This window comes from Trichosurus vulpecula, chromosome 3, assembly GCF_011100635.1.
Source record: "Trichosurus vulpecula isolate mTriVul1 chromosome 3, mTriVul1.pri, whole genome shotgun sequence".
NCBI lineage: Eukaryota > Metazoa > Chordata > Mammalia > Diprotodontia > Phalangeridae > Trichosurus > Trichosurus vulpecula.
The window spans coordinates 420,065,383-420,089,440 of NC_050575.1; positions in this window are offsets into that span (position 1 = coordinate 420,065,383).

A 24,058-nucleotide genomic window follows, 5' to 3' on the forward strand; every position below is an offset into this window, starting at 1 on the left:
AGAAGAAAAATTCAGCAGAATTGAATCATCTACTTCAGAATAGCTTAATCTGGACAGAAAAGGAGCCCCTGAACCTCCCCTCCCCTTATTCTACATTTCAAAAGAAATCATTGTATATGACCAGAGAGACATTGCACCACAATAGAGCATTGGACTTGTCCTCAGGAAGATGCGGGCTTGAATCCAGCTTCACACTAGAGTTTTCCCTTCCACATCATGGGGATTAGGGGTGCAGTACCCCCAAGATCGGGACTATCCATGTACATTTTTTGGCCCTCCCTTCATAGCAGAGAAGTCTGTTTTTTTTTTCTTCTCCTTTTATGGGATGTTTACAGTACATTACTATATAATATGGGTTAATATTACACAATACTATGCGTATATTTTATTCATTTCTGAGTTTCTAAACTTTTTCTGCATCATCATCTGGCCTTTGTGTATCATCTGTGGCTTCTGCAAAACTCCCCCAAAATTTAATTTTTTATGCCGACCCATGATATGGAAACCACTACAGGGGAAGTCTCAATGGGGAAAGGATAACTATAGTCTGTAACTATGAACAAGTCTCTTGCTCTTTCTGAGTTTCCCTGTCTATAAAATGGGATTAATAGCATCTACCACACAAGGTAGTTTGGAAGTTCAATTTTTTTAAATGTTTATTTTATTTTTAATTTATGAGATAAAACAAGCATTTCTATAACAGGAAATTTTTAAATGATTGCACATGAAACTGAAAATCTATTATGTACAACTTATTATTCCTTTTAAATATGTAGTTGGGAAATTCAAATTTTTAAAATGTATGCAAAACTCTTTGCAAATCTTAGGAGTGCTACTTGAATGTAATGTGATGTAATATTATTAGCTTGTTTTGTAAGATCTCGCTAAGGTTTTCACAAAATTTCTCTTCCTAATCATGCTCTGAGACAGATGTTGGTGCTTAATGTGCAATTTACTGTGTTTTTGTTCTAATTTTCTTTTCCGTCTTTGCTTATACTTATCATGAGCACCACAATACAAGAAAACTGATTATCCCATCCAATGTGTCTTGGCATATTTGGGTATGTGATGAAACTACCTCTGACTATTCCTTTCTAATCCTCGTGACTGCTCCATGGGATAACTGAAGTGAATTAAGCTTAGACTCAGTTGTAACTTGCTTTAGTATTTTGTCTTCATTTATCATGAGAATGTCAATATCAATGCTATTCATTGGAGTCATTCTGCCAACATGGTGGTTACTGGAAGGAGTGAGCACCCAGTGAACCAACATGTGAGCAGAGTGAGCCAACGTTTAAGTTAATATCCATAGATATTCCAAATTGTTTTATGATTTTTAGAATACTTTTCCATCCCTTCCCCCTTTCCTATCATTCTATCCCCATCATTGTAGTAGTAGAAGGGGCATCACTAAGAACTGAAGGACATTTGCCTTTTTTTTCTTTGTTCCATGAATTGCGATGGCCAAAGATTTCATGACTTAGTGGCTAACCTACTAGTAAATATTTATCTTTGATCGTATACTTTGCTGCCAAAAGTTGTTTTTTTTTCTGGAATAATTTCTTATTTGGTATGATGGGTAAGAAGTTGTGCACCATTGCAATAGCCCTCCAGAAGGTGAGGGACCTCTGAGAAATGATGAGAAATTTTGTGGGACTTAAAAGGATTGAGAAGTATCATTGGTAATCATTGGTTATCTAGCAATCGAGTAGACTACAAGCATTTGTTAGGCACCTACTATGGGCCAAGCATTATACTGGATTCTGGGGATACAAAGACAAAAGTTCAACAGTCCCTTCTGTCAAGGAGCTTATCAGGATAGACACCAAAGAGCTCCGCCCACAGTGATCTTGTGAAGTACCTACTTCAATATTTTAATCCTTTTTTTAAATAGATAACTGGAATTGGCCTTGGAGATTCCAACTTTCTTGATTTTACAGAAGAGAAAACTGAGTCCCAAGAGAGTAGTAGTGACTTTTTCCAAGGACTTCAATTAAGCTTACTATGTGTCAGGCACTGTGCAAGGAGCTGAGAATACACACATAGGCAAAAATAGCCCCCACTTTCAGGGACTTTACAATCTATTGGTCACACAACTAGTTATTGCCAGACTACCTTACACTGGGTCAGCACCTGAAACAACAGCAGCCTATGGCCCAACCCTTCAGTCATATCTGGGAATGTCAAGACATGAGATACTCTGCTCCCATGTCTCCCATTCACAATTTCTTTGGGATATAAGATGTTTTAGAAACATTCACCTGTAATGGCTGAGAACAAGATCTCATCTTAGATTGCCTCTCACTTATCTAAGGTTCTCCTTTGTCCACTCTCCTGTAAAGCTTCCATGTTCTCCCAAGTCTAGGTTTGTAAATGGGTACTTTTTCTAGATGGGACCCCAGTGACCAAAGAGGTCTTCAGTAAAGCATATCTATTTCCTGAGCAAAGCCCCCGCCACCATCTTCCCTCTGGCTCTGTCAGTGATCAGCTTCCTGGGAAAGCCTTGAGAGTTCTCCAGACCCATGTGTCTCCTTTAGTGTTTCTCTTCTGGTATTTGCTGTTTGTATGTGTGCTACACCTCCTTCCCTCATCCAACCCAGACTATATTCTCCATGATGGAAGGCCTTTCACCTGAATTATCTCCAGATCTCTCAGAATCCTACCAATGCCCCAATGCCCCTAGCTCATATCTGATAAGCCATGAAACAAATGGATTCATAACCATAGGGATCTAGGTGGTTTAGTGGCTCAAGAACTGGCCTAGGGCTGGAAGGACCCTTAAATGTCACTGATTTCAATCCCTTCTTTTTTACAGATGAAGAAACTGAGGCCCAGAGAGGTGAGGTGATTTTTCCAGGGACACGCAGGTACTAATTTGCACTGCAGTTTGAACCCAGGTGTTCCAGACTCAAAGTCTTATACTTTATCCACTAATCCAAAGTGAAGTGAAAGAAGAAGAAAAGGAAGAGAAAAGAGGAAGAAGATTAAAAGAAGTGGGAGAAGTAGGAAAAGAAAGAGGGATGGAGAGAAGAAAATGAAGGAAGAAAGGAAAGAATAAAAGAGGGGGAAGATTGGAAGGAGGGAGGGAAGGGAGATAAAGAAGGAGAAAAGAAGAAGAGGTAAAGCAGGCAGTGAGAAATAAGGATAGTCAGAAAGGAAAGAAGGCAGAAAGGAAGGGAGGGTGGGAGGGGGAAGGAAGGAAGGAAAGGATGAGGGAGGGAGAAAAGAAAGGAGTGAGGGAGAGATGAAGGGGAGAGGAAGGAAAAGAGGGAGGAAGAGAAGGAGGCAGGCAATCTTGTTTCTGATTGCTGAATTCCATCCAGGATTTAATAAGAAAAGTGACTTAAGTGATAAGTGATGTGATGTCTAGGTCAATACCTTTATGCTAGGAATGTTTCCCAAGATGCCCAGGGAAGGCAAGTGTTTTATCCATAACTCTTCCTAGTGTTGACTTTGCCTAGTTAATCACCAAAGCTACGGAATGTAAGAAAAAATACAGCATAATTATAGACTCAGGCTGGCTAAATTAATGTGTGGGATCATGAGCAATAATAAAAAATAGAGGTATAAAAGTGTCCCAGCAGGTCATCAGTGCTGTCCCATCACTGCATCTGAACAAGCTCCTGTATATGGGGCAGAATGTGCCAGGCCTTTTCCATGGCCAAAGGGATAACTATTCCAAAAGAAGCTATAATTGTAACTAATGGTTCCATAGAGAACAAAAATCTCACCCATCCAGGCACCTCCACGGCCCCATTGCTCTCAGCTTCATTGTTAGGACCTGGCTAATTGAAAGCCGGGGGTCCAGCCCCCTCCCTGCAGCAGACCAGCTGAAGCTGAGCAGCCAGATTGGAGACCAGAGTTGGAGATCATTACTATAGGACCTAAAGGGCTGACAACATTCCCCGAGGACTAAAGGGGTGCTGTTGCAGAGCAGAAGTTTGGCATTTCAAAGTCCCCTCCTGGCTTGTCCTGGGTGAAAGTGGATATGCATGAGGAACTGTCCTTATGTGCATTACACACTTGTGAGTCATTGGTCCCTAAAAGGGAATCCTCTCAGGAACTTTCCCAGAAAGAGGCTTGACTTGGAAGACCTCCAGGGAAGAGAGCCCCACTGCTTCTTTCTCTGGTCCATGAAACCCCTCAGGAAAATTCCTGACAATTGATCATATGCCCACTTTAATGTCACACCATGTTAGTGGTTGGGGAGCACACAACCTAAGGATGGAGACCATTCCACTAATGGCTAATTGTTAGGAAGTTTTTCATTCAGTTGAGCCCAAATCTGCTTCTCTGAACCTGTAATCATTTCACTCAGTTCTGATCTTTGGAGTCAAACAGAACAAGCCTATTGTCCTTTTTTTCTTCATCTTTTTCAAATATCTACCTGTCTCTTCTTCTCTAGGTGAAACATCCCTGTTTCCTTCAACTGACCCTCTTATGGTCTAGTCCCAAATTTCTCATTATCTTAGTTGTGTTCTGTGGGATTTGCTCAAATGCAACAACATCTTTCCCAATATAGAAGCCCCCTTTTGGCCTCTTTTCTAAGTTTCATTTGCACTTTTGAGTTGGGACTACAAGTGATGGCTTCTATCCCAAGTTCTAGAAGTAACCACATGAGTCTATGCTCCCAAAACTATGAGTCCCTATCATGGAGTTTTCCATGAACAACTAGCCAAAAGAAAAACTAACTCATAGAAAAGGCATGTGCTAATATGGCAAAACAAAAACAGTAGCTATAAAACACTCCCATCCTCATTCCCATGAACTAGGAACATATTGCTGCACAAATTTATATACATATATATATATATATAAATAGTTTCAATGGGAAGAGTGGATTTAAACTTAGAGCCAAATGGAAATGAGTCACATGTGTGTAGGATACCTGCATCTCGAACTTGGTTATAACCTTTGGTCCTACAGGACATGGAAGTCCTTTCTCCCATCTAGAGTCTTCTCACAGTTCCCTTGAAATGCATCATCTGTGCTTGATAAGCTACTCAATTGGGTTCCCATGGTCTGCTCCTCTCCACAGCTCTCTTCTCTGCTGCCAGGGGCCCATTTATCCAAAGCTGCTGTTGGCCTCAAGTGACTGGCCTGCTATATCCAGACCTAACTTGAGTGTGCCTCTGCTCCCTCAATTGTATTTGAGCTCTCTCAAGCTGATGAACTCCAAATGTTTAATGGGCTGCCTCCCTCTGAGCATATCACTGCTAGATGTCATAATGATAGTGAAAGGGATGAATGAGAAATCCCCTCCTCTCATAGGTGTTTCTTGCACCAGGTCTTGGACTGAACCATTGCCCCTAGAACAAACCTATTTAAATTTTAAGCGTGTTCTTTTGTCTGACTTTGTCCAATGAGGCATCCTTCTTTAATTATTTCAGAGAATGATCATGAAAGCACCAGAGCAAGAATTCATTTTTACAGTTAGTTTAATACCATGCTAACACCTTGTCATTCAACTCTGAACCTTCTGACCTGGGGGGAGGGTGGCAGGACTAAAGAACAACTATATTCCACTAAAATGGGGCACCCAGAAATGAACACAGAACCCTAGATGTGTCTTTCCAGGACAGAGCAACGTGGAGCTATCCCCTCCCTGGTGATCACATTCATTCTTTTGCTGCCATGTTTCAGTCCACTTCAATTTTTCAGCAGGAAGACTGTCCAACTAGGCTTCTCTCAACTTAAAAGCATGGGGCTTTTAAACTAATGTGAAAATCCATTCCTGATTTGACCGGGACCCGGATTCATTCACAAGCAGAAGAAACAGAACAAATAGGGACAGATCAGAGAAGGGACTTTTCAAAAGGAAGACAGATACATTATTAATACAGTGTTGGTGGAGCTGTGAACTGTTTCAACCATTTCCAGGAGAAAAGAGTAAATATTTTTTTCTGATCATACCTTTTGACACACTGATATTACTAGTGAGTTATTCTATTTTTTTTAAAAAAGGATGTCAAGGAGGTGAGGTGAAAATAGTGTTGAATTTGGAGTCACCAGAGTTAAGATGCTGACTCAGTTGGGCTCTATTGGTATGACCTTGCATAAGTCACTAACCCTGCTTGGCCTCAATGTCCTTATCTCTAAAATATGGGAATTGGACTAAATGATTTCTAAGGTCCTGTCTAACTCTCGATATCTAACGATGTGTTTCTGAGACAGAAACAAAGGTCCTACAGAAACCCATCCATTCATGACAACCCCTTTTGTGGCAGAAATAATAACAGCCTGGAAACAAGGTAAATGCCCAATGATTGGTGAATGACTGAATGAACATGTTATAGAATATGGCAGCAAGAGAAAAAAGGTGTACCATAAGAAAAGGGAAGAATAATGGGAAAAGTCTCTGAACTGAGGCAGAGAAATAAGGAGAGTGTGGAGGAACATGTACGTAAGGACAAGAGAATGAAAATAAAAACAGGAGACTTGGACTAATTGCATTTGCCAGTCTTAACCTTAGAAAATGCAGGATGAAAGACATTTTCTTCTCAGTAGAGAAAGGAGTGGGGCTGCTTAAGTGCGATGTCACAGATGCTACCAAATGCAGTCATTTGAGTTCATAGGAATATAGGCTTACAGATGGAAGGCACCTTGCAGGTCAAGTCCAATGCCTTTGAAGATGAGGAAACTGAGACCCAGGGAGGCTAAGTGCCTTGTCCAAATTGGTACAGAGCTTAAAAGTGAGAAGAGGAATTTGAACCAGTGACTTCAAAGTTTTAGTAACATGAAAACCTGAATAGACTCAGAACTTTGGGACCTGTATTTCTCTACCAAAGTCACACTTCTCAAGTACAAGCCCTATGGTTCAGTCCCCTTTAACCAGCTAGGCATCTTCTCATGTTATTTAAGCTGTCCACAGTTTACATTCTCTAGGTTTTGATATTGGTATTTTGGAAGGTAATAGTAAAAGTGGTAGTAGGAGTAGTAGTGGTGGTTGTGCTGGTGGTGGTAGTTGTAATAAGCATAGTCATCATAGTAATAGTCTCATTTTATTGTTGTGTTATTTTGGGGTCAAGGAATAGGTATGGAAAATGTGGAGTGCTACAAGTTTTCCAAAATATAATCCAGATCCCTCTCCTCTCCTGTGGAATTCTGAACCCAGCTCATTGCCTGAGCAGAAGAGATATGTACAGGGTATCCCTTTAAAATCTTAAGTTTAATACTACACCCAGACCTTTGGGATACCCTGTACATACTGACGCACCAACTCAGTGACTGGACTGCCCATCCAGCTGCAGTTCATAGTGTCAGCTGGATGTCATGCACTTGGTTTTTCCTACTTGGAATGTAAGGCCATTCTTCTTCAAGTGCCTGTGGATCTCCTTGAGGATGCTCAGTGGTGCTCTGGGGCTGGATACAGTAAGCATAATGTCATCCCTCAACTGGAGCATGGGAAGGACCTCACCAGTCCTAGGAATAATGTGTACAAATCTGTCTCCCTTAGAGAACAAGTTCAAATCCTGAGCGTGTACTCACACATCCGTGTGTGTGTGTGTGTGTGTTTGCCTGTGGCTTTGGTGCTCCTGTTTATACTTGGTGTTTTTGACTTCGGGTTCAGAAGGAGCTCAGGATTTTGCTTAAAATCTATTTCATTCACTTCAAGTCTAGTCCTTTACTTTAGCAGGGAAGCTATCATGTTGTTCTTTCCTAATTCTACTCTATCCGCACCAATGTCCCCCTCCCTCTACTTTTCCATTTTGGCCTTTCTTCACTCAGTAAATATCTGTAGCCTCCTTGGCTGGCTCACTCCCCCACTCTCCACCTACCCCAACCACATCTTTGTTACCTACCTAAGTCACCTAGTTTACATCCCCCACTTCCTGGACTTTCAGAGATGAGGGTCCTCCTCACATCTGAAGGGTCTGACCTTGAATTCTCCTTGCCTTGAGAACACGGAAACTGAGCCCTAGTGAACTATGGAAGACAGAGACAGGATGGCATAAGAAAGACCCACCTGACAGTAATCAGAGGAAATGGAAAATTTAATTAACGTGTCTCCCATCAGCCGTCAGCTATAAATCTATGGTTTTCCTCATCTCATTTCTATTACAAATTATTGTGTTTCAATTACCAATTTAAGAGTACATTTCCTCAAGGAAATATGTCTGCTGTCTGTTGTGAACAGGGAGGGAGGGAGCGATGAAAAATTAATTTTTCAAATTGGTGCCAGGGATTTTATATGCATGTGTGTGGAGAGAAGGGGAGATTTTTTTATTCATATGAAATATGTTTATAGAGAGAATTTTTTTATTCATGTGAAATATATATAGAATTTTTTATTCATGTGAAATATGTATATATAGAGAGAAAGAGTTTCAATCCAAATATATAGAATTTCAATCCTACACACACACACACACACACACACATGCACACACAGAATTTCAATGCCCGTATACATATATACATATCTAGCATGCATCTAGAGATCTAAAGTTTGCAGAATGCTTTACATAAATTATTTCATTTGAAACCTTTACCAACTTTATGAGTTAGGTTCTATTGTTATCTGATTTTACAGATGAAGAAAGTGAGCCTCAGCACAGTTAGGCAAATTGCCTCGGGTCAGTAACTGCCTGAGTCACTACCTGGATGGAATAGCTGCCTTCAAAGAATTTTGTAAGGTGTCTGAACTGGACAGGACCTTGAAATACCTCTTCTAATACATGCCTGGGCAGAATCCCCTCTCCAACACTCCTTAAACGTGTTCATTCCATCTCTGCCCAAAGCTCCAAAGCAGAGATGCCCACTCCCTCCCAAGGCCCGCCATTGTCCTTTCCATCTTTCACTGTTGGGAAGTGCCCATTGCTCCCCTATTCTCACAATCACCCTTCATATTCATGCTTTCTGGGGACAAATAGGACAAGCCTACTATACATCTCTATGACTAAACTTCTGATTCTTTAGGAAAACCATCTTGTCCTCTCTTTTTCCTCTCTAGAATAATTAGCCCCCTGTTCCTTGCACGCCATGGACTCCAGGCCCTTCACTACGGTAGTTGCTATCCTCTGGATGATTGCCAATATAACAGTGTCCATGAATCTTGGCTCCTAGAGGTGACCTCCTCAATCCCCCTGGGGTCTGCTCTGGTCAGCAAAGAGAGTATGTCAAGGGACAAGCACCCCTCATTAATAAAGGTCACACTCCATATGATGTAACTTAACTTTTTCACTTGTCATGTCATACTGACAAATCTCAATGAATTGAAATCTACTCAAAGACCCAGATCTTTTTCAACCAAACTGCTTTGTAACTAGGCCTCCCCTATCATACACTTGAAGGATTCTTTTTTGGGGGCCTGTGTATAAGCCTTTACATTTATTCCTATGAAACCTCTCAAGTTAGATTCAGCCCAGTGCTCTAGTCTGTCATGAAAGGGTGACATCCTATGTGTTAGCTATTCTTTGTGACATCTTTGAAGTTACTGAGAATGCCATATATGGCTATATCCAAGACACTGCTAAAAACAAAAAAAAATGATAAATAGCAAGTAGCATAGCATACATCTCTGGAGGCCTCCTGCCACATGCACAAGGAACAGGTCACTACCGGTCTTGAGTGTGATCAAGCAATAAGTTCCAAATCCAGAGATTTCTATTATCATCTGGCCTAAAACTCAACATCTTTTCCACAAGAATACCATGACATTTTATCAAAATCTAAGTAAACTACTGATAAAAAAAATCCTTTAGATCTACCATTTTAGTAAGCCTGATCAAAGCTGGAATACATGGGATTTGGCTCTTGGATATCACAGAGTCCTTTTCAAAGTGTTGAGGAACCATCTTTTTAATGACCAGTTAGAGAATCTCCCCAGGAATCAAAATTGAGCTCATTGGCCTATGGTTTTCAGGGTCTGATGTCTTCTTTTTTTAGAAAAACCTACACATTGGCCCAAGGGATAGGGAAATGATCTGGGAGTCAGGATAACTCCATTTAACCTGGATTTGGTGTATGTCCATGGACAAAGGGAAGTTTTAGAGACATCTTACTCCTTATCACACACTCTTTGATCCAGTGACACTGGGCTCCTTGCCATTCCATGAGCAAGACCCTCCATCTCTCAGTCATGATGGTGTCAGGCACTGTTCTTGGAGCTTTTAAAAATATTATCTCATTTTATTGTCTCAGTAGCCCTGCAAAGTAGATGCTATTATCATCCCATTTTACAGTTAAGGAAACAAGTTAAAGGTCTTGTCCAGGGTCCTGCAGGTAGTAAGTGTCTAAGACTGGATTGGAACCCTTATCTTCTTGATTGTAGGACCAACACTCTAACCACTGAGCTACCTCACTGCTTACAATTAAATCATTCAAACCTGTAGTGAGCTCAGATAATTCTCCAGTACTATAAATTATAAATGTTACTAATGATCTCTTGGTTGCCAAATCCAATGGCTTTTCCTCAATCCTAATTCTCCTTGACTTTTCCATAGCTTTTGACCCTGTTAGTCACTCTCTCCTCCTTGATATTCTCTTTTCTCCAGGTTTTAGGGACATCTTACTCCTTATCACATACTCTTCAATCCAATAATGCTGGGTTTCTTGCCATTCCATGAACAAGACCCTACATCTCTCTGCTCTGGCCACACCTAGAATGCTCTCCCTCCTCTGCTCCAATTAACTACCTCCCAGGCTTCTTTTAAGTCCCAGCTAAAAATCTATTTTCTACAGGAAGCTTTTCCTAATCCCTCTTAATTCTACTTCCTTTCTTCTGTTAATTATTTTCAATTCATCCTGTATGTAGTTTATACATATTTGCTTGTTGTCTCCCCCACCCCCACCCCCGTCAGCTTGTGAGCTCCTTGAGAAAGAGACTATCGTTTGCTTGGATGTACATGTTGGTCTATTTCATTGATGTGCCTAGTCTCTCACTAGCAGTCCATCAGAGGCCATTGATAACTCCTTCCTGTGGGATTCTATGCTCATCCCTTCCCATAGTGTTTGTGATGAATAGCAAACACTTTTAATAAGTTGTCCAGATTGATGGTTGTGCCAAACATAATTTCTCACATTTCCTCAATTGTCTTCCAAAATTTGCTCAAGTTCCCTCTGAAATCATTCTTTCTTCTTCTGCCCCACCCCCAATTCCCCCTCCTTCAGAAGCCCATCCATTCAACATTTCAGAAGCATTTATTCATTTATTAAGGTTCCCTCCAAGTGACAGACACTTGGCTCAGGGATTGAGATTCAAGGCAAAAATGCCCTCAAGGAGATTGTAGTCTTGGAATTATAAATATTTCCTCTTGTTCCCTTGAGAAGATGCAGTAAACTGTCCACGGAGAGTTTCCCAGACTTCGGAGTTCTTGGGTATGGGAGCCCAGTGTTTACATTAGATTTGGATAACTCGCATTCCTTTGGTCATTTCCAAATGTGTGTATGTCATTGACAGGTTCCAAAACATATGCTCAGAACAAAAGCAACTGAGAATCTTTGTTCTCTGCTTCTTCTCTGTCTTACCATGGTAGGAGACTGGGTTTACAAAAAAGGAAGCTGCTGATGCCCTGAGAGGATACAGTTGAATAATTAAGCCAGTGTTTATAATAAATTCTAATCTCAAGGCAGGACAAAGTGGAAACAGCCACCAAACAGTAACTGCCAAGAAAAATATTCCCATTGCACACAGAAAAGGAAGGCTCCCCTTACCCTACCCTGTACAAATATTGTAATTACCAGGCCAAATCAAAAGAGGTGGGTTTTTTTTTCCCCAAGATGAAAAGAAGACAGATCCTGGAGTCAGAACACCTGAGCTAGCATCACATTGCTGTGCATACATTGATACTGTTCTTTCATTCATTCATAAATACTGGTGAGTTGAATTAAATCCTATAGCATGGTAATGAATTAAAGTGAATACAAATGCAATAAAATATATGCTATCTGAGGTGAGTTATTTTATAGTAAACTATATTTGTTCACCATTGATACTTCAGAAGTATCTGCTCTGAGGTGGGAAGGGCTGATGTTTCAACAATCTGCTAGCAGCTGCTGAAGGGGTGTAAGACCCACCAACAACCAGCGCACAGAAAGCTGCCAACACAGGTTCTTCTGATCTGCTTTACTAAGAAAAGCAACATTAAGGAGTTAACAATCTTACTTTAATCCAGCATACAAATAGCATTCACTTAGTTCAGGGGAAAAAGCTAGCACCCTGAACTTCAGAGAAAATGCAAACAAATTGCAAACATCAACAGACAGACCTTGTCTGATTCAAATCTCAATTTATAGTTACCAGAGTTTAACAAAGTCTGAACATCCAGGTTTACAAGGTGGAGGGCTCTTAACTACAGCTGCCCAGAGTCTCCACATCAGCTCGCCACCAAGAGTGAGAGCCCTAAGCAAATAACTCTGTTCTCTCTTTTTATACAGTTTCAGACATCATCAAATGTCATCTGAGGACCCGAGCTTAGGCTCCTACTATTGGCCCTGGTCTTAGCAACTCCCTTTAGGACCCCGAGGGCTTCGCGCCCACACAGGCTTAGCACCTAGTAGATAGGGGGTTGGGCCTGGGGTTTAGCACCTATTAAGACTCAATCAAAGACACCCAACTTAATTGATATTACAGCTGGCTTTGTCAAAAAAACCCAGTAGCATAAGCCCTTCTGGCAATAGAGGGAGGAGAGCCTCTGTTTCTCATGAGCTATGTGTCCATGACAAGGGGTCATTACATGGAGGACTTACAGAGAGGAGTCTCAGACACCATTGGAGCTTGACATCACCTTTGCCTCCAGTCAAGAACTCCTTTCATCTACCATCTAATGGGATTGAATCCAACCCAATTCAATTCAACGAACAGTTACTCAGTAAGGCACTGGGAATATACACGCATACACATATACATATATATGCATATGTGCATGAAGTATGTGTTTATAGGTAGATATGTGTATAAACATGTATGGTATATACATATATATCATATATATATATCATATATATATTCATATATATATATCATATATATATATAACTCAGAGTACAAAAATAGGGAGGGAAGAAGGGAGAGGAGAGAGAGAGAGAGAGGGGAGAGAGAGAGGGAGAAAGGGAGAGAGAGAGAGAGGGGAGAGAGAGAGGGAGAGAGGGAGAGAGAGAGAGAGGGAGAGAGAGAAGGAGAGAGACTCTTTCCCATGAGGAATGTGCCTTAAATGTAGTGGTTTGATGGGAGGGCACACATGAAAATGATGATGACTGAAAAGTAAATCAAGGAAAGCATAAATTCATAAAACTGTCACAGAGAGCCAGACAGATACACATGTAACAGATATATACTGGGGAAGGTGTACATATATATATATATGAAATATGTGTATGTGTGTATGTATATGTATATATACACATGCACACATATACACATATACAATGTGTTCCTAAAGTCTGGACACAGGAAATGTGGAGTTCACATGAATCTTGCAAAGTGTATCAACCTTTGCATCACAAATGATGGAAATCATATTGAAGATGTTATTTATTAAGATTCCAATTAAATAAAATGTTGTTGAAAATTTCATTCATTTCATTTCTTGAAAATATGCATTTTTGCCTATGTGTCCAGACTTTAGGGACACCCTGTTTATGTATGTATCATAATGCAGATATATTGTTCCCAGTATATATGCAAGGTGTATACATTTACATATGTGTTTACAATATATGTGTGCTATATACTTGTATACATATATATAGGGGATAATATAGATTTCTACATATATATTGTTGCTTATATATGTGTGTGTGTGTGTGTGATACATATGTGTGTCTCTGTGTATAGCTCTAAGAATTTATACTTTCCTTGATTTGGTTTTGATCCACCCCCATTTTTAGGCCCATAAAACAGCTGTAGTAAGGATACAAGGGTACCTTCCTAATAAGAAAAATATTCTCTCTCTCTCTCTCTCTCTCTCTCTCTCTCTCTCTCTCTCTCTCTCTCTCTCTCTCTCTCTCTGTCTCTCCCCTCTTCCCTCTCTCCCTCCCTCTTCTTTCTGTGTCTGTCTGTCTGTCTGTCTGTCTCTCTCAGTATTTATAAGCTGGGTCCAGATATCCTGGGAAATGTACTCCTTTCCACTTTGGCTATATCTGTTATGTTTAATTTGACCCATTATGTCCTGTCTACCACTAGTAATTTAGATATAGTCATGAACAATTTTCTGAAAAGAGAAATTTATTCTTTTGCCACTTAGGCTTCCAGGCAGTCACGATGAGAACTTAGTTCTTGCTTATAGAAGAATATGTCTATTTTCCTATATATCCCGGAGTTCTGTTTTGTTTTTTCTCTACTTCATCTTTAGATGAAAATTGTTCCCTCTACATTTGCTCTGTGAAGGTGGAGACTTGCCTCATTTAGCCTTTGCAGCTCTCCCCGTGTCCAGCATAGCGCTTTGCCTAAAGTTTTTTTTTTTAATATAAATCAGTTGCATGCCACTGAGGTTTATTTCTGCCTAAAACCATAATGTTCTTTCTCAATATTTCCCAAAGTAAGAATGAAACCATATAGAGGAAGGCCTTGTTATATGTGTGCCAGAAATGTCTTGTCCAAATCATGGTCCTTGGATTGTGCAAACCAACCACAAGTTTGGGCTGAACTGATCATGGCATGAGACAAGCCAAGATGCCAGACCTCATTTAGACATGATGAGCATGCCCATGTCAGGACATGACTGTCTATGTCACAGGATTTGAGAAGTGGCCAAAGCCTCCTTTTCTCTTTCTACCCCCAAATTATCCCCAACAGTTTGCTACATATATATGGAGTTGCACAGAAAATGCATGACTCATGATGCAACAGAAAGCATGTTGTATTTCAAATTGAAAGACTGATATTTTAATCCTGGCACATGACCTATATGACCCTGGACACTTCATTCAGCTCTCGGGGCTAGAGGAGGGGGCTGGAGCAAGACTTAGAAAGGACTATTGACTGAAAGCCAGAAAGGGGCCATGGAGAGCATCTAGATCAACTGACTGACTTTACAGATGAGGAAACTGAGGCACAATGAGCTTCTATGACCTGTCCCAGGTTACAGACTTATAAAGCAGCAGAACCAGGATTCTAAACTGGGGCCTATGATCCCAACAGGAAAATCTCTGCAGGCTCTAAATTTATCATCCTAGAAAACTAGATCATCTCTTAAGTCACTTTTAGCTATAAATATCATAGTCTTATAAAGTTCAAATCTAAAATAATAATATTAAGAACATAATTGCTATCTTGTATATAACACCTAAAGTTTATAAAGCATTTTATGAATGTTGACCATCACAACAACTCTATGAGATAGGTGCTATTATTATCCATATTTCACAGATGAAGAATCTGAGCCTTGCCCAGATTAAGAGACTTGCCTAGAGTCACAAAGCTAGGATGTATTCAAAGCAGGATTTGAATTCAGGTCCTTCTGATTCAATGTCCAACATTCAAGCGAGTTTAAATATATGTGAATTACACGCTATGGTAGGAGGGATAGCATCACTTCTGAATAGAAGGCTAGCCTTGCAGGTGGGAAGATGGGAGTTCACTTCTTGCCTCTCATATGTACTGGCTGTGTCCCTGAGAAAGTCACAAAACCACTCAGTACTCCAAGGAACTGTCTAAGACTGTGAATTATGAATGACTTGCCAGCCTGTGTCAGCAGAGGGAGTTTCCATTTCCGCATTTGCATTTGACAGAGGAGAAGAAAAGATGGAAGGAGGAGGGAGGAGGTGAAAAAAAGATGATGAGGAGGGGAGAGACAGACACAGACAGACAGACAGACAGACAGACAGAGTCAGTCAGATGGGACCTAGATGGACAGAGACAGAGAGATGCAGATAGAGAGAGACAGACACAGAGATAGACAAACGGACAGACACAAAGAGAGAGACAGACACAGAGACAGAGACAGACAGACAGAGACAGGCAGATGGGCAGACAGATGGATAGAGACAGCAAGACACAGATAACAGACAGAGAGACAGAGACAGACAGATAGGCAGACAGATGGACAGAGACAGGGAAACACAGATAACAGACACAGAGAGACAGACAGGCACAGAGAGACAGAGACAAAGATAGATACAGAAACACACAGACAGAGACACAGACAAATGGACGGGGACAGAGAGAGACAGACACAGATAAATAGTCAGACAGATACAGAGAGACAGAGACAAGGACAGATACAGAGACAGACAAACAGAAACATAGACAGATGGACAGACACAGAGAGACAGAGACAGATGGACACCAAGTGACAGACAGAGACACAGACAGACTACTGGCAGACACAGAGGTAGACAGACAGACAGGCAGACAGACAGACAGACAGACATAGCCAGTTAGAGACAGAGAGAATGTGGAAACAAAGGAAATAGCTTCACATCCCTGCTCTGCTGCTCGTATGTTTATGGGTTTGAACCTCAGTTTTTCCCTTTGTGTAAAAGGGAGAAAGAAAAGACACTTGCCTCTTAGTAGAATGGAAAGGGGCCTCAATGTGTGGTGTCCCAAGTCCTAGGTTCAAACCCCAGTCCTGTCACTTCTTGGCTCCCTGACTATAACAAAATTAAATTCCTTAACCCAAGTCTCATATATTTATTTCTTAAAATGAGTCCAATATTATTTGCCTGCTCCCTCCCTCTGATAAGAGAAATTCATAATTTTGCCATCAGAATTTCTAGACCATCGGTATGGGATTCCCCATGAGTGGAATTTGAGGGTGAAATAAGACCTTGGGTCTGAATATTTCTAAAGTGATTTATTAATTACAATTGTTTCCAGGGTCCCCTTGTCAAGACATACCACGGTTCTCTTCTTCATACCCTAGATTTACTCTCCTGTACACCTTACAAAGATCACTGGGACCTTAGCCACTGGGGCTCAGGATGAGAGGGGTGTGATGGAGACAGAGGGGAAAGAAAATCCAGGATAATGTCAGTGTTGGAAAGTCCTCCAAGATCAATTTCTCCAAGCCTGCCCTTTGTCCCAGCTCACCAGGCTTGAGTCCATACTCCCAACTTTGTACATCATCAGAGTCAAAGGGGGAAGTTGTGGGCAGGCAGAGATGTCATGAGAAAGGTGAGAGTTGATGGCATGGAGATGGGGAGAATGATGAAGAAGGTGAGGACAGAACAAGGGGCTGAATAAGCCCGAAGGAGGGAGGGCAGTGATGCACTAATGGCTTTGTGGTTTGGGGGTCACTATCCTAAATGTTGATTGCCATTCCTGATTCTTAGGAAGGGTTCAGGAAAATAAATCATGTCCTCTGTGCCAAGATACTACTCCCTTTGGATGTTCCCCTATACCTTGGGGTCCTTCTTTCCTCAAAAGAATGATGCTAACAAGGCATTACAAGACAAGGTAGGCCTACTAACTTGTCTTCAGATAGGTGCCGCCCAGGTCTGGGCTGTTTCTGTCTTGAAGCAGTATTTTCAATGGTGTCTCCTACTTGTGTAAGAAGAGGGATTTCTTTTGTATTTTAAGGACTCCTGGGTCTTCAGACACTAGGTCCTGAGTTTGAGTCATCGGACTTACAGATGACACAGCCATGGAAGATGGGGAGGGAAGGGTGGCTGACACAGTAGATAACAGAGTCAGCCTTCTACTTACATTAACCCTGATGGGGTTAAAGGAACAAAGACAAGATTTTTTTTAATCATTGTATTTGACAAACCCTGTTAGAGAATCCTTATGACTCAGAGCTAGGAGGAACCTCAGAGACTTGTCTAATCTCTTCGTGATCAGGAATGCCTTCTACAACATTCCCACTGGCTTATGGACCTCCAATGGAGGATGTAGGTGGGGAGTATTACATTCCTGATACCTCCAATGGTTAGGAAGGACCTCAATCCTAAATTTGCCTCTTAGCAACTTCTGTTGTTGGTCCAGTTTTCCCCCAGAGGCCAAGTAGAACAAATCTAATGCATCCTCCCTCCACAGGACAAGCCTTCACATACTTAAAGACAGCTGTCCCACAGCCCCGAGTCTTGTGACTTCTCCAAGCTAAACATGCTAGGTTTTTATGGTTGATTTTTAGATGCCATATTCTCTAACCCTCTGTGGACACTCTTTAACTTTGCTAAATCCTTCCATTAGATTGTAAGTTTCTTGAGGGCAGGGACTATCTTTTGCCTCTTTTTGTATCTGTGGCACTTAGTGCCTGACACATTTAATGTTTCTTGATTGATTCCCAAACTCTGCCCCCGGAACTGGATGCAACACTCCAGATTTGTTCTGACAGAGGACAGAGAACAGCAAAGCTGTTACCTCCACTGTATGGGCATGACTGAGCAGCCTAAGTCCTGGTTTGCTCATTTGTTGGACTCTAAAGAGCCAGTGGGCCACCAGAACCCCCAAGTTGTTTTCACTCCAGCCACATCATGTTCTTCCATTGTTATCTCATCGTATAACAAGGTTTTCCATTTGTGAAGGTATTTTTTTTAACCCATTGTGGACTATGTGAACATTTTTAAAAAATTTAATTGTACTTAATTCATGCCCATTTTCTGGCCTGTCAAGAATTTTTAATTCTTTACTCTGCTATTTAGTGCATTCAACATCCTTCCCAGATTTGCCAGCATCTGAAAATTTGATGTCCGCCATTTGCAGCATTAGCCAAGTCACCAATAAGACTGTTGGTGCAGGACTAAACCCAGAGTCCTGGGGCACTCCTCTGGAGACTTCCTGCCAAGACAAAAATTGAGCCACCAATCACTCTTCTTCAGTGCTATCAGTAAGCCTTAATGATCAAATGAGATAGCATTTGTAATGTCCTTAGCATAGTGCCTGGCACACACAGTAGGCACTTAATAAATGCTTGTTATCTTTCTCCTTATGGAGTGCCCTCCCTGTGCCAAGCGCTGGTCTCTCTCATTCAAACAGTTTGGAATATACCTAACAATACCAATATCCAACCACGCATCTTGTCATCTGAGGCTCTGTCCAATTCCTTATTGCAATCAGCATTTGGGCAGCTTTAAAAGCTACATGTGGAATTTATTATATACTTATATGATTAATTATGTACTTATAATATACCTAATTATAAACTTACATGTTTAATTTTACATGTTACATACTTTACTTATTACATTCTTAATTACATGATTATATACTTACATATTTAATTATATATTTGTTATATACTTAATTATGTACTTGTATATTTATTATCTAACTAATTATATACTTAAATAAAAAGGCAACATATACACAGTCCAGATCACCAGGATATAGCGATGACTTTGGAGTTAAGACAAACCTCAGTGAAAACATCCTCCAACACACATTGGCCACGTGACCTTGGTAAGTCCCTTGACCTCTTGGGCCTCAATAGCCATATCATGCTTGTTAGGAGCACAGTTTTGTGGAGACAGTGTGTTGTTGTAGAAAGAAAGCTGCCTAAGGAATCAGAGGTCCTGGATTACAATCCCGACCCTGGTTGGCCTCACTTGAACTCAGTTTTCTCACTTGCAAAATGAGGGAACTGGACAAGGGAATCTTTAAATTTCCTTCTAATTCTTAATTTATGACCCTATTTCTATAGCATTATATGTCTCATATGCTTGAAGACATCAAATTTTTTAAAAGGACATTAAGTTTATATAACACAGAAATTGTCTTTGATGAATCCATATGGCTGTGGGTTTTTAAGTGAACAACACCACTTCCCTTTTTAAATTCTCAGAAACCATCCCTCTATGCTAAAATTTTGCCAAGAATAGAAGCCCAATTCACTTACCTAGGGCTTGAATAATTCTTCCTCTTCTACAATATTGAAAATTAGTACATCATTTGAACCAAGTTTCTTCTGAAAAAAAAAAACACTCTTAAGATAGCGAGACTTCGTGTCTTTGGAATAGTAAACTACATTTGTGGGTGAGAGTCAAGTCCATTGGATTGTATCTTAAAGGCCTTTTAAGGTGCTTTAATTCAACCCTTTAATTTTACTGATGAGAAAACTGAAGGGTAAAGTGATTAATTGATTTGTTGAAGGTCATTTGAGTAGAAAGCAGTGGAGAAGAGAATCTTAACCTGGAGACCCAGAGCTTTGGCCTCCAAATCCAGCATCTCTCCCTTGCAAGAGAGATGTCCAGATGGCGGGACCTCAGCAACGGGCAAATACTATCAGGACTCATCAACTGGGGATGTGCCTTTGGATTTCTCTCCATTAGAGCTACACAGAAACATGTTACCACGGGGATGTAGGGTACCTACGAAAAATCAGCCTGATGATTTCTTTTAGATCCTAACTCAAACATCTGCTATCTCAACTATTTTTGTCAGCTTTCCTTCATTTGATAATTCGAAGAACATAAAATGTAAGCAAGATTACAACACAGGCTCACAGAGTTTGGAATAGAAGGAGCCTTTACAATTTCTCTGTTTTACAGAGAAGGAGGTACATCTAAAGAGATCAAGAAATGTGTCTGGAGTCACACAGTTAGGAGTAGCTTTCAACTGCCTTTCTCACTGACCTCCAATTTCTATCTCTTCTTTTTTCCTCATTGAGGAAATGTCATTCCCCTTCTCTGAGGCTCAATATATTCATGTGCAACATAAAGAAACTATTTCAATGTGATCTCCATCGGTCAGGAATGTTGTGAGGACCAAACAAGACAATACATGTATAGATTACAGCTATTTTTGCTTTGCATATGGTGGTATGAGTTGAGACAAGCAAAGAAAGAAAGGGAAAAGAAATAAAGAAATGTTTGGTGCTATTTGGGGGAGCGGTAGGAAGGAAGGTCACAGTCAGGATAGGAATGATGCTTGGGGTGAATGGGACAAAGATAACTGACAAGAGCATCAAGTCAGAGCTGCTTGATTCTGTATTTGCACTCATTTTCTCTGTCGAGGAGACCAACCTTTGTAGCGGGAAGTGAAGAACAAAAATGAGTAGCAGAGAGTCAGTACCTAAAATAGGTGAGAAGACAGTGAGAGAGAGCCTCAGTGCCCATCAAAAACTTGAGACCAATGGTCCAGAGGAAGTTCATCCTTGGATACCAGCTGAACTGGTGCAGGTGACATTTAAGCTCAGTGATATTTGAATGATGAAGGAGAATGAGAGAGATGCCACAGAATGGCAGAAGGGCAAATGGCATCTTCATTTAAGCAAAACAGGAAGAGAGCAGAGTCTACACCTTAAAGGCCAGGGAGCTTGACTTTGATTCCTGGGAATATTCTAGGATGGATTATTAAGGATGTTTTTAGTGAATAACTAGAAAGAGATGAAATTATCACAAGGAGTCATCAAAGTTTTATCTAAATAGGCCACAACTTATTCTCTCACCAACTTCTTGATCATCTCACCAACTGCCTTGCCAACATCACCAGAGACTATGTTGGAGGTGTGAACAATTTCATCTGCCTCAAGGAAAGGCTACTATTGAGAGTGACTGACCTTCCTGGACCATGACCAAAGGAAGGCCTCATTCATGCTTTACTTCACTCCCTACTCTGAGGTTTTCTGGAACCCTTCTTATCCACATTTCCTCCATCAAGTTGAGGAAACATGATCAGATAAACTGTCATTGTTCTTGGAAGGGGTGTGTCAACCTACTTCCCTATGGTCCTGCTCATCATCCCTGTAACTTTTAGAACAAAAGTAACCCTCCCTGGCTACCACTTCCTTTTATGTGTTGTCTCTTCCCACTAAAATGTAAGCCTATTGATAGTGTGCGCTGTCATTCTTTTTTAAAAAAAATGTATCCACGCAGTACTTGGCACATAATAAGTTTGAATATGTTTTTTAATTCATTCTTTCAATCATTTACTCATTCATGACAGACTAACCTTTAATTGACAGGATTGATAAATGGTAGATTGCTAGAATTCTGTAGATTGTTTTTAATCTACATTTTAGAAAGCATGTGATAAAATAGCTCCTATTAATCTCAGGAGAAAATAAAAAGAGATGGACTCTACAATTGTATCCTCAGATGGATTTAGAATTGGTTGAATGACAGAATTCAAAGAATAGTCATTAATGGTTCAATGTCAACTTGGCAGCAGGTCTCCAGTGTAGTGCCCCAGGGATCTGTGCCAATCCATGGACTATTCAGCATGTTTTTCAATGATCTTGACAAAGGCATAAATTACATGCTCTTCAAATTATCAAATGAAGGAAAGCTGACAAAAATAGTTGAGATAACAGATGTTTGAGTTAGGATCTAAAAGAAATCAAATGTAACAACTAACACCCCCTCAATTAAGAAATAAAGACTTCCTAATGATTAGAGCTATCCAGGGGTAACATGGATAAGGATAATATCGCCTGATAATAATGTAGCATATTAAATTTTACAAACTAGAGGTGAAAGTTGCAAAGATACGGATTTCCAGTTGATGTCAGGAAAAACTTCCCAACAATTCCCACAGCGAAACGAATTGTTCTGAGAGGTAGGGAGTTCTCTCTCCTTGGAAGTCTTCAAGCAAAGGCTGGATGGCCATTGGTCATGTGTGCTACAGAAGGACTTCCTGCTATGAGATTGGACCTAGTGACCCAACAATTCCTTCTGATTCTTTGAAACAGAAGGTATAGTCTTAGGTCATTGGCAGTGTGCCTGTGGGTGCTAGAGTGAGGGTGTGGGAGAGGTGCTGTGGAAATTTCATATAGAGGTGACAAGTGAGAAGTGGTCCATAGTTCCTGTTCCTGTTTATTTCACCCTTTGAGTGTGTAATCTGAGAAAAGTTATGTTGAGCCTCTAATTGGTTTTACTCACCATGGCCACACTCAGAGAAGATGAGACCTTATTTGGAGGGGCCTCTTGGGTTGTTGTGGGAGGAAAAAATGGAATGAATGCATAGTGTGCTGGTTCCCCAAAGGCAACCCTGGTTTTTCCCAATGGAACAGGAAAACAATTAATGACCAGACTTTATAGAGTCTATTCTCATCCAGTCTCCAAAACACAGTAGAAAAATGTCTGTAGAGAAACAGCTTTCTGTAGTGGGACAAGTCTGATACTTAGACCCAGAGTGCATGGGTTCAAGTTTCATTTCTGGTAATAACTAACTTGATGACCTTCGACAAATCACTTTCTTTTACTGAGACTTAGGTTTTTCACATGGAAAATGAGATTACCCGGTGAGATTTTCCTTTCCTGCCTTGACTTTCTGTGCCTCTGATCACCAGTTATCCACCTCAATATTTTTTCATCCATTCATCCACCCATGATAAGGAGATGATGATGATGATGATGACGATGATGACGATGACCACAGTGACAATAATGTTGATGATTAACATCTACATAACATTTTAATGTTGGCAATACATTTGACGTGTGATCTCATTTGGTGAGAAAGTGCCAAGCTCTGAAATCAGAAGACCTGGGTTCATGTCCCACTTCTAATCTTTAGTAACTGTGGGAGTTGGGCCCTGGTCATTTGACCCCACTCCATCTCAGTCCCTTATCTGTGATATGGAAAAGTTGGATCAGCCTCTGAGGTCCCTTCTACTTCTGGCTCAGTCATCCTTTGACCCCAGTATCTTGGCTTATGATAAGGCAGTGGTTTTGGTAGTTAGAGCTTTGGACTTGGAGTCGGGATGATTTGGCTTCAAATGCTTCCTTATAAATTTATTGGAGTCATCCAGGTTGCTCAGTGGTTAGAGCACTTGGACTGGAGTCAGGAAGACCTAAGATCAAATCCCACCTCAGATACTTACTAGCTGTTCAACCCTGGACAAGTTACTTCAGCTCTATTTACCTCATGGTTCAACATAAAATAGGTCTAATAATAACATCTGACTCACCAAGTTGTTTTGGACGTTAAAGAGAATATTTGTAAAACACTTAACGCAGTGCTTAGAACATAGTAGGCACTATCTATGCTATTGCATTCCCTTCCCCCCACCTATTCCCCAGCTATCTTCGTGATCCTTGGCAAATCACTATGGAGCCACATGTGGTTCCTCATCTCCCACATGGAAATTAGAATATCCCCTCTCTCCCAAAGGTGCTCCCAAGGGCAAATTAGAGCAATGAATCACAGTTTCAGAGTTGAGGGGGCCTTCGTGACCATCTGGTCTACCAATGCCCACTCCCAGACTCCCCTCTATAACATCCTAGAAGACCTCCA